Below are 9930 nucleotides of genomic sequence, written 5' to 3' on the forward strand. Positions count from 1 at the left end.
TCATTTATATGGTACTTCACAAGGTGATAAAGCGGAGTGCAAATTTCTCCTTATTTCACTCATTATTACACATTATCAGTTTCCTTGATGCACACAAACCATACCAAAAAACTTTTAATGAAAGCGCTTAGCGGGGTGCGATTCGACACCTTCTTAAAATCTACCCTTTGTTTACTGTCATCAATATGCTTAATGAGCTGGAAAATAACCTGCATTCAAATGGCAGCAGTTGGTGTCCGAATCTTCTACAGTGGTGGTGAAAAGCGATTCACAATTGCTCAATTCAAAGGAGTGCTGCAATCAGAGCACAACTAACCTCCTTATTACGGCTCCAAGCTGTCATCTTCATCAAAGAAGCTTGAAAACTATTTGCCGTCTTTCAGAAGCCATCTAGTTAAGGCAGAGCTTGTGTGGAGGTGTCCTGGATCAAAGATTTACAGAGGTCCAAATAAAACATTTAGTTATTTTTCAAGGGCCAGACAAGGTCAACAACTCTATCTTTGTGCCACTCGTGTAGGAGAAAAGCAACAATGGAAAAATTACCTTAATGTAGCCTATATGCCGCTACTATTAGCGCTGTATTAGTACTAGTTTGCAGTTAGAGTATTGGTTGAATTGGGCTAGAGATCAGACAGATCTAAGTTCGGCTCTAGGAGTGGAGGAAAGGAGACTGAACACAATGATATAAGTTTTAGGTGGTACCAATTATATTATATTTTGACATAGACAACATTTAACATTTAAAGTGAATGGCCATTCATGAGAAGTACAGAATTAAGTCACAATTATTTCACAAGAAAACATTATTCGATGGATCCATTATCACGCGAGAAACGATCCATTAGACGCGCGAAAGAGTTCTGAAGTTCAGCCGAGATAGAACACACGCAACAGTTCAGTGGCCCAAATTGTCCAGAGTCCAGAGGGAAAGGGCGGTGTCCAGGGAAAGGGAGTATTGAACGAGTGGTGAATGGGTTTGGGCCAAGAATGAGTTGTTGCGAGGGGCAAAAAGTAAAAGAGAGGGGCGGCTGCCTTAAAGGAGCCTCCTACCAGCCCAACCAGGTGGAGGAGGTGCAGGAGGTCCAGTTCAGTTCACTTCAGTTCGAGCTCCAGGGTTCTTCAGGCAGTGTGAGCCTATAATTCTTTGGGTCTAGCTCGCCATCACCTGGCCTATATAAAGGACAGGACTAATTAAGTTTCCAGTGCGCACAAAATAAATCCAATACATTCAAAAGACCAGTGCTAAATATTAATTATAAATAGCAGTGTCAATTCTTATATTGTACAATATATAAATAATCAAAGTTCAATTCAAAATATAAATCCCAATTGAATAAATAATATAATATTTGTCATATTAAAATATTCATTACAATCAAAGTGTCAAAAATACTAAGCATCCAAAGCTAAAGTGCATAATCAGCCACACTGACTAAGTGGACTGGGTTTAAAGTGCATGGAGATGCATAGGACCAATAAACAAATCAAACTTTGGCCTAAAAATGGCACTATATGCATTTAAAAGTCATAAATACGTAACACACATTTCAATAAGTAAACCACAGTGATTTCGTTTCATTTAATAAAGTATATTCTGAGAACCGGGCATGAAAGATGAATGCTAACCAGCCCCATTCAAATTAATATGGTGGCGTGGCTAGTTGAACCCTATAGGAAATGAATGAGAAGAATGCTAATGCTAACGCACTCACCAATTCCTTCTTTAATCAACACCCGCGACTCCACACGATGCCTGGCGGCTCCGGTAGTTGGCTCCTATAGTTTGAGACGTGTTGCTTTAGTTTTAAAAGTTAATGTTACGAAATTAAGTGAAAATAGCACCGTACCTTGCAGCAAATGTTCCCAACGCGTCCCCCTCTCGAAGCTCGCGGCTCGCGAGTGACTTCCGGATATAAAACAACCCGATTGGCCGCGCACCGTCACGTGACAGGACGCACAGCATGACGTATGACGTCATTACGCATTTGACAGGACAGTTTTGGAGACGGGAATGGAGGATATACTTATTTATTTATATTTCTAACTAGGGTTTTATCACCCGGGTTACATTAAGCCTAAGAGTAAAAGCTGAATCTTTATTTTTTGTTATATAAGACTGGCTTTTTCACCTATATATTGAAAAGCACTATGGATCAATGTCTGTTGTTTTAAATGTGCTACATAATTAATAATAATCTGACTTGACATTTATTGATGTTTTCAGGGGTATGACCTTTGTCTCCCGGTTAAAGGGTGATTCTTTCAATTCTGCTTAATATGGATGTGATAACAATGCTGCTTTCATTCTATACAAATGATACATATTCACAACAGTTTTAATGGCTGTTACAAAATTTTTGGGGACCCCATGCAAAATCTTGTTTGGAGGAAGGAAATTTGTGACATTGTTAACATCAAAATCCAAACAAACATGCTAATTATAAAATAACTTATAAAATACAAAACATTCCTTCCTGCACTAAGCACTGTCTGAATACTTAAGGCGATAACACCCTTGAACACAACAACAACCCTGATGCTATGACAAAAGGGGACAAGTGAGGCAAAAACAGAGGGCAGAAAAATCATTGTAACTGATGTCGAAGAGGCATTGCACAGTGAGGGGAAAACAATCATAGGCTCAGACCCACAACTTTGATGTTTGTAGCGTCGCACTCAACTGCCAACTGAGTCAACAAGGCAAACCGTGCACAAAACACGCTAATGTCTGGGTGGTAGAGGGACGACTGTTACACACTGTGACAGAGTGCCAATTTAAATTTAAGGAAAAATTTTAAAAACAAGCGTAGTCCACAAATAGCAGGAAACGGCTCTTATTAAATGTATTATGTACTGTATGATATACTATTGTTTTATTTTAACTCTCTCTGAGTCACCACACTGTTTAAAATTTACATTCTGATAGTTGTTGTTCGTGTGTTCACAAGCTGTAGTGCCGGAACAAGTATTCCCCCAACCTGAGGTTTGCAGACTAGCATATCATGACATCTTTTAAAAAATGTCATTTCAACCACTTTACTTTTTGTGATGGAAAAGGCATCCTGAAAGAAGGAAATAACAATACCATTGCCAAAAAAAGCAATTCAGCTGGCATATATCACTTATAAGACAGTATTTACAATTAAATAAAGCATTTGGTTAGGTAGTTTATATAGTCTCTGTAGGGAAGTACACAACACTGTCACTTTACATAACTTAAGCATTTACATAGCTTTTCATAAGTAGAGCAGATTTCAGTGGAATGAGATGAAAATCTTTTCTAATGAGGTTCTATAAATGTCCCACATGGTGAAAATATGGTGTTTTGTGGTTGCTAGAAACTTAGAAGTGTTGAGTAAAGGTTCAAGCCCCACACGACGACACAGAGTTCCAGCTTTACAAGCCAGTAAGAATTTCACTGAGCTGCTACATTCCAGATGAGGAACCAATAGTTAATGAGTTAAAATTTTGCAACATCCTGCCCGCTCGTTGCTTGCTGCTTGTGACCTGAGCCATTCCGACAAAGCAGCTGCTGCAAAAACTGGTAAGTTTAGATACTTCGTAGAGTTGCTTCTGCTAATTTTAAAATGTCTCAGCCACAAGCAAAGTACACCAAATGTTCTGCTGTTAGCTGCAAGCGTGAACACAAGAGTCTTCATGCACTTCCAGCATATGAGGGACTAAAGATCAAGTGGATTTCTTTTAGTTTTGATGGCAATGTCACAACATTAGGTTCCAAAAGGACTCCCGCACACTGTCTAACCTGCAAAACCACAACAATAGAAAAATCTGTAGTATTAACGCATTGTGAGGCTAATGTGGCTAGCATTCCAGTTAGTTTTAATGATATGTCCACAAGTCAGATTTATGTGTGGAAATTGTAAATTGGAGGGACACAGACTGATTTGAAAACAAATAAACAAGGACAAAATAGGTTATTGTGTCTTCATGCCACCTGTTGTGCTTCACTGCAACCTAAGCTAAGCCGATGTTTACGTCTATTTGCTTCTCTCCTGCTCTCTGTGCTCACATGTACTCATATTTTAATACAGTCAAATTCCCAGTGAGGCTGTTCTCATTTGCACATTTTTAAGTTTCTGTATGAAATAACGACTGAAAAGATGTGCATTAAGACCACAGGTTAACCAGCAGTCGCTTCAAAGATATTTTCAAGATGCCATTCTGCATTGCTAAACCACTGGTTTTACCACCACAACATTGTCAGACATACACGAGTTGAAAACAAGAACTGTAAATGCTGCAACATTTCAGTGTCAAATGATCAACAAGGGAAAGCTAGAAGCATGGCCTCACACAGGCAGCTGTTTTGCGTTTTCATCCGCATGCAAAGACAGTCTTCTTCCTTAGGAGGGTGTGGAAAGCAGCACTTCAACTGTATTTAAAGATACAGACACAATTTGAAACAGGAAGTGAAAATGGGGGTTGTACATTCATGGCAAAATGAACATTCTTTGCAGTATTTTGAGCTGGAAAAATTGAAAGACATTTAGCAGACATGTAAAACTTTCAGTTATTAAATAAATGTTATAGCATTGATATAATAGACCTCTAAGAGAATTTATTTACAATTAAAGGAATGGGGCAAAATGCACAATCCTTGTTCTGTGCAATAAAGCATACTAGGTTGTTTGCATAGTGACTCCTTATTGAGTTGCTGACAAAGGATTGTGACACAAAGAGAGAATTTTATACTAAAATAACTAAGTCATCTCTTGATTCTACAAAGCCGGCCTGCAGAAGCCTTGTGTATAATTTCAGATATAATATGTTGTCAATGGACCTCTTAATGCCATGTGAACAGGAGGAGTATTTGACCTCTCAGTGAGGAAATATTGTTTTTGTATATCCTACATGTCAAAACAATACAAGCAGCAGAGACGAAGGGATGCTGCAAAACAATAATCAACATAATTTTTTCGAATGTTGTTGTTAGCATGCTAGCCAGGCTCGCTCCTGCAGTTCATGTTTACCAGCCCTTTCACAGTATTTCCTGACTAACCTGCTTTTTGCAACAATATGTGACTATATTTGACCCAGTGAAGTTCAGTCTGAGTGAGTGCAGTTTCTACTCTTTTATTTCATCCATTCCTATCTCTCCTCTCCCTCCCCTGACATCTGCCCTCTGACAGACTTGTATTAGATACAACCTGAACTCTTGATGTTAGGCAAATCGATAGGGAAAATTAAAAAGAAAAAGAAGGATATACACACCCTTGGTTCTAATGTAAGTTTGATAGATGCATACTGTTATGCAGACTAAATGTGTCTCAGCAGCTAAGACTAATATCACATTAAATGCAGATATAGTTTGTTGAAATTTGATCAAAATTAGCTTATTTAAACCTGAAACTCTTTGTTGTTTCATTGTCATCTTTTCATATGTAAATTGCATGCCTGAAATCAGATATCACACCGCTCCATGTAAGAATGTTGCACTTTTGGTCAATTTATGAAGTCTGCTTGTGAATCTCAGCACACAGAGAGCAGTAGAGAGACTGCGTTCTGACCTCTGATTGAATGTTGGTTTGTATTTGGATTCCATTTTTTTTTTCACTTCAAAATCACTTTCAGTAACAATAGCACTGAACATCTTTACTGTTTTGTGTCATTTCCACGGTATCTCATCTTTTCTGCCAGACGACACCCTCTCCAACACAGCACCTATTTTTATGGAAAATGTTTAAAAATAAGCTAAACCAATCATATTTTGCAGATGGGGGGATTGTGTAGCCATGGTTACAATGAATTTGCAGGAATGAAAACTTGCAACTGTGAGATTTTAAAATGGACAGTTGTAAACTAGTTATAATGTAAATGATAAAAACTTGAGCTGGGACTTTACTGCATTAAATTTGATTAATTAATTACAGAAAACATAACATGTTAAAAAAAAAAAGATAAGGCATTTAATCACACCTTTCTCAGTTCCCTAATTTCTGGCACACTGGTAACACTGATGCACACTCCAGCCCAGTAGGTGGAAGAAATGAACCTAAAGTCTGCTTGCCAGCCCAGAAGAAGATGTACAGGGAGCACTGAGTGATGTCAGCGCACAAAAAAATTTGTTGAACAGTGATGGAAGACCAGACCACATTGCTTGGCTTGTTGGGTGGAAAGTTTTCATTTAAAAATCTTCCTGATGGCAGCTTGGATAAAAGCGTGGTTGTGTGCAAATTGTGCAACAAAGAGTTTTCTGATCACCGCAGCACTTCGAGCCTCATTGCAAAACATGTTGCTGCAAGCACAGACAAAGTACGTGTCCACAGAGTCCGTTTTTCTCGCATGGAAGCGTGCAGCATCTGAATATCACCTGCTTGGTGGGCGGGTCAGTAGCAGGCCACTAAGTGGTCACATGACAGTGCTTTCAGCTTCAGTCCGGTAGAATCGTCGGACCAACATGGTGGTTCAGTCGCAAACTTTCTCTTTTATTACGAAAATACTTCAGCAAAAAGTATTTCTGAAAGCATCTGAGGCAAGAAATAATCTGTGCTGTTGCTGAATCTCTCCTCGTTTTAGTTCAACGACGGCTAGTTTAACAACAATTTTGCAATGTATTGGAACTCCGCTCACTGCACTGAATTTGCATAAAGTAGAAGTCAGGTCTACTTTATGCAAATGAGCTCCAGGGTGACGTACCTGAATGCAGCTCGAAACGTGCTGCAACGTAACCAGCATGCAATGCGGTGCGTTTCACACAGACAGTGAATGGGATGTGAGAACTTGATGAATCCTGTGGACACATTAGCTACAGTCCTGACCTTTTCAAGACACTGAAAGTGCCTGAGTTTAAAAAAGTCTTAAAATGTTGAATTTTGTATCTATAATTGCACTGTGAGTTTGCAGTATTCTGTGAATGTAGCAGACAGATGAAAAATGGGGATAAATATAAATGAAACCTAAACATTTTTGTCGTTTACGTCCACGTATATGTCTATTTATTGATTCAGTCGTCAACCAAAAAGTACTTGAATTGAAAAACTTTGCTTATTGTGTCAAATATTGCTATTTGACAAAAAGTGATTAATTGTGATTAATTACTTACAAAGCCTTTAATTAATTAGATTATTTTTTTAATCACATCCCACCACTCATAAAAAATATTACCTTTTTTTAAAAATGTAATTAATTTGTATGTTTGGCCGGATCGGTGTGTAAATTTTCATAAAATCCATCCATCCATCCATCCATTATCTATACACCGCTTATTCCTCACTAGGGTCGCGGGGGGGGGGCTGGAGTCTATCCCAGCTGACTCGGGCGAAGGCAGGGGACACCCTAGACAGGTCGCCAGTCTGTCGCAGGGCCACATACAAAGACAAACAATCACTCTCACATTCACACCTACGGGCAATTTAGAATGATCAATTAACCCCAGCATATTTTTGGACTGTGGGAGTAAGCCGGAGTACCCGGAGAAAACCCACGCATGCACAGGGAGAACATGCAAAGTCCATGCAGAAAGATCCCGGGAAAGCCGGGACGCGAACCAGGGACCTTCTAGCTGCAAGGCGAAAGTGCTAACCACTACGTCACTGTGCAGCCCCAATTTTCATAAAATCTTTTAGGAAAAAAGGAATGTCTCTAATTTCATGTTTGATGGAAATTATTATTTCATCTGAATGTTAAAATTTGCAAACAAAAATACATTATTTAAATATGTTGAAGCACTATCATAATCTGCTCAGAATAAAGAGAAAACATTTCTTTATCAGAACCGAAATAGACTACAGTTAAGGAATTACCTAAATATTTGTTGTTGTATTTGAGAACCATAGGAAATTATTCATAGGTCTGCAGTTACTCAACAAGCTGCAATGTTTCGCTCTTGTTTTATCCTCATAAAAATATGGATGTCACAAAAAATGTTCACTGGACTGCAAACTTTTCAACTTACATCAAGGAACGAAGAAGCGAAGTAAAGGTAATTTAAATTTTCTTGCCACCATGCTGACATCTTGTAGGCAGGGTTGATTTGCTGAGGTTAACATACCTGCAGAAAAAACTGGCAACATTTTATTACATTTGTGGCGTCATACCTAATAGACCTCTGTCAGTGGAAATTGTCTATTTGCTTCTCGCCTCACCGCAAGGTCACATTTCAGGGTCAGCTTTAGAACAGCAGCCTTCATGCTGGAAGAGCTTTGATGTGTTATTCAAAGACCCGATGGCACAACAAAAGCACCTTAAGTTTGGATTTTTTTCTTAAAGGGAGTGACTAAATTGACATTGCTGCCAGAGATGTCCTCATCTTCAACACTATCACCTCACCTTTTATCATTTCACAAGTGTCAGTGACAAATTTTGATCAAAATAGCATCCGAAGTTCATGTTTTTTTAGTTATTTCAAACATAGTTACATAGTATTAGTTATAGCAGGACATTGCAGATGTTTTGCTTTTCATATTAGCATTATTCTATAACTATATTATAATAATATACAATTTTCCAAAGTGTGCATTTGGAAAATAGCCTTTTGCAGGGCACATTAGAGTATTTTTGCCTGAAATAAATTACTTTCTATATTTTCACAATAATTTCCCATGTTATTTTTCTTGAAAACACTGACAGTGTTTCTTAAAAACATTGAAAGTGTTTGACAGGGCCCTCCCAGGCTCCCTCCCAAGCCTTCTTCTCGCTACATAAAATAATATAAGCAAATAATGATAACCATGATAAATGCACTGCATAAAAGTGGGAAGAGAGACGAAAAGAAAAGAAGACTCCTTACACTATTTCATAATGCTGTTAACTTTCAGCCCATGTCCAACATGGATCAGCTTTCAAATGCCCCATTAATTTCCACATTGAGAGACTAATGCGCCATTAATTTTACAAAAAGAATAACAATACTCTGTTGTGCCCTCTTTGCATGGAGGGAAGGAGCCCTGTGAACCCGAACAGAAGACGTCCAAAAACGTTTTCAGGTGCATATATGCTTCATTGGCCTCCTCACACCTGTGCGTTGGTATCATCACTCTGGCAAACCGTCCCATCTCGACTCCCTGTAGGGCTAATTAGGCCAATAATTCCAAACCCTCCCCACGTGCTCTCCTTCATTCAGCCGGAGCCTGCAGTCTGGACATTTTCTAACCCCTCAGCAGCTCCGTTTTGTGAAGTGGAGTAAAAATTGGAAGGAAATGCTTGAGAGAGATGACAAAGCAAAGTAAAAAACCCTGAGGGCCAGGTAATAGACGGCCTCAGACACTGGTTATGATACATGTCAGTGATAGCAGACACCCAGTCCCACCCCTGCAGACTGGTGTTTAGACAGCAGCACCTCGGCTGGCTGCTGGAGAAGGTGAATCCTGCCTGTCTGGTGGTTACTCCTCCTCATCCAGAGATGACCAGCGCAGCGTGAGGATAAACCCACCAGGAGCTCAGACAGTAAGAGCAGACACTCCCATCCACCTTACAGCATGACTGCTGCTGTCCTTGATGTCTGAACCACGTATTAGATTAAAATATGTATCAGCACTTACTGGTAAGACAATCACTCTGCCTCTCCTTGTTTCGATTTCTTCGTTTTCCTTTTCAGGAAACATCGACAGATTCTCAGATCGCAATTGACATTTCAAGGGGAGGAGACGTATCAAGGCATTGGTATGAGTGCGATAGTATGAATGGTATCCACTGCCAACAGCTTCTCAGGCTCGATCCCAGTCCATCAGGCCATGAAATATTCATCCATAATTCCAAAATGTGTGTCATGAATACTGTACAACATGGCCCCTCCTGAATCCTGGAAGACAGTAACAGCAGCTCAGTAAAATGGAGCCGTGTCATTGTGAGATAGAAGAAATATTTTCTTTCTCAAACTGGGTTGGTAGATGTGTTTTACGCTGTTTAGGATGCAGGAATGGTCATTGGAGTGTGTAAGAATAGAGCCCGAAGAAAGTCTCATTGCTTCTG

At 39.3% G+C, this 9930-nt stretch overlaps 1 long non-coding RNA gene across 1 annotated transcript; it reads right to left on the reverse strand.

Moving 5' to 3' along the window:
- Positions 1-685: 685 nt before the first annotated feature.
- LOC111562980 (uncharacterized) lies at positions 686-2036 on the reverse strand. Its single transcript, XR_002745645.3, has 3 exons — positions 1848-2036; positions 1713-1776; positions 686-1170 (listed from the first exon to the last, which is right to left on the reverse strand). It is a non-coding gene; the product is annotated as an uncharacterized LOC111562980 (long non-coding RNA).
- Positions 2037-9930: the final 7894 nt, after the last annotated feature.

The sequence above is a fragment of the Amphiprion ocellaris genome, chromosome 16 (assembly GCF_022539595.1).
Source record: "Amphiprion ocellaris isolate individual 3 ecotype Okinawa chromosome 16, ASM2253959v1, whole genome shotgun sequence".
Lineage (NCBI taxonomy): Eukaryota > Metazoa > Chordata > Actinopteri > Pomacentridae > Amphiprion > Amphiprion ocellaris.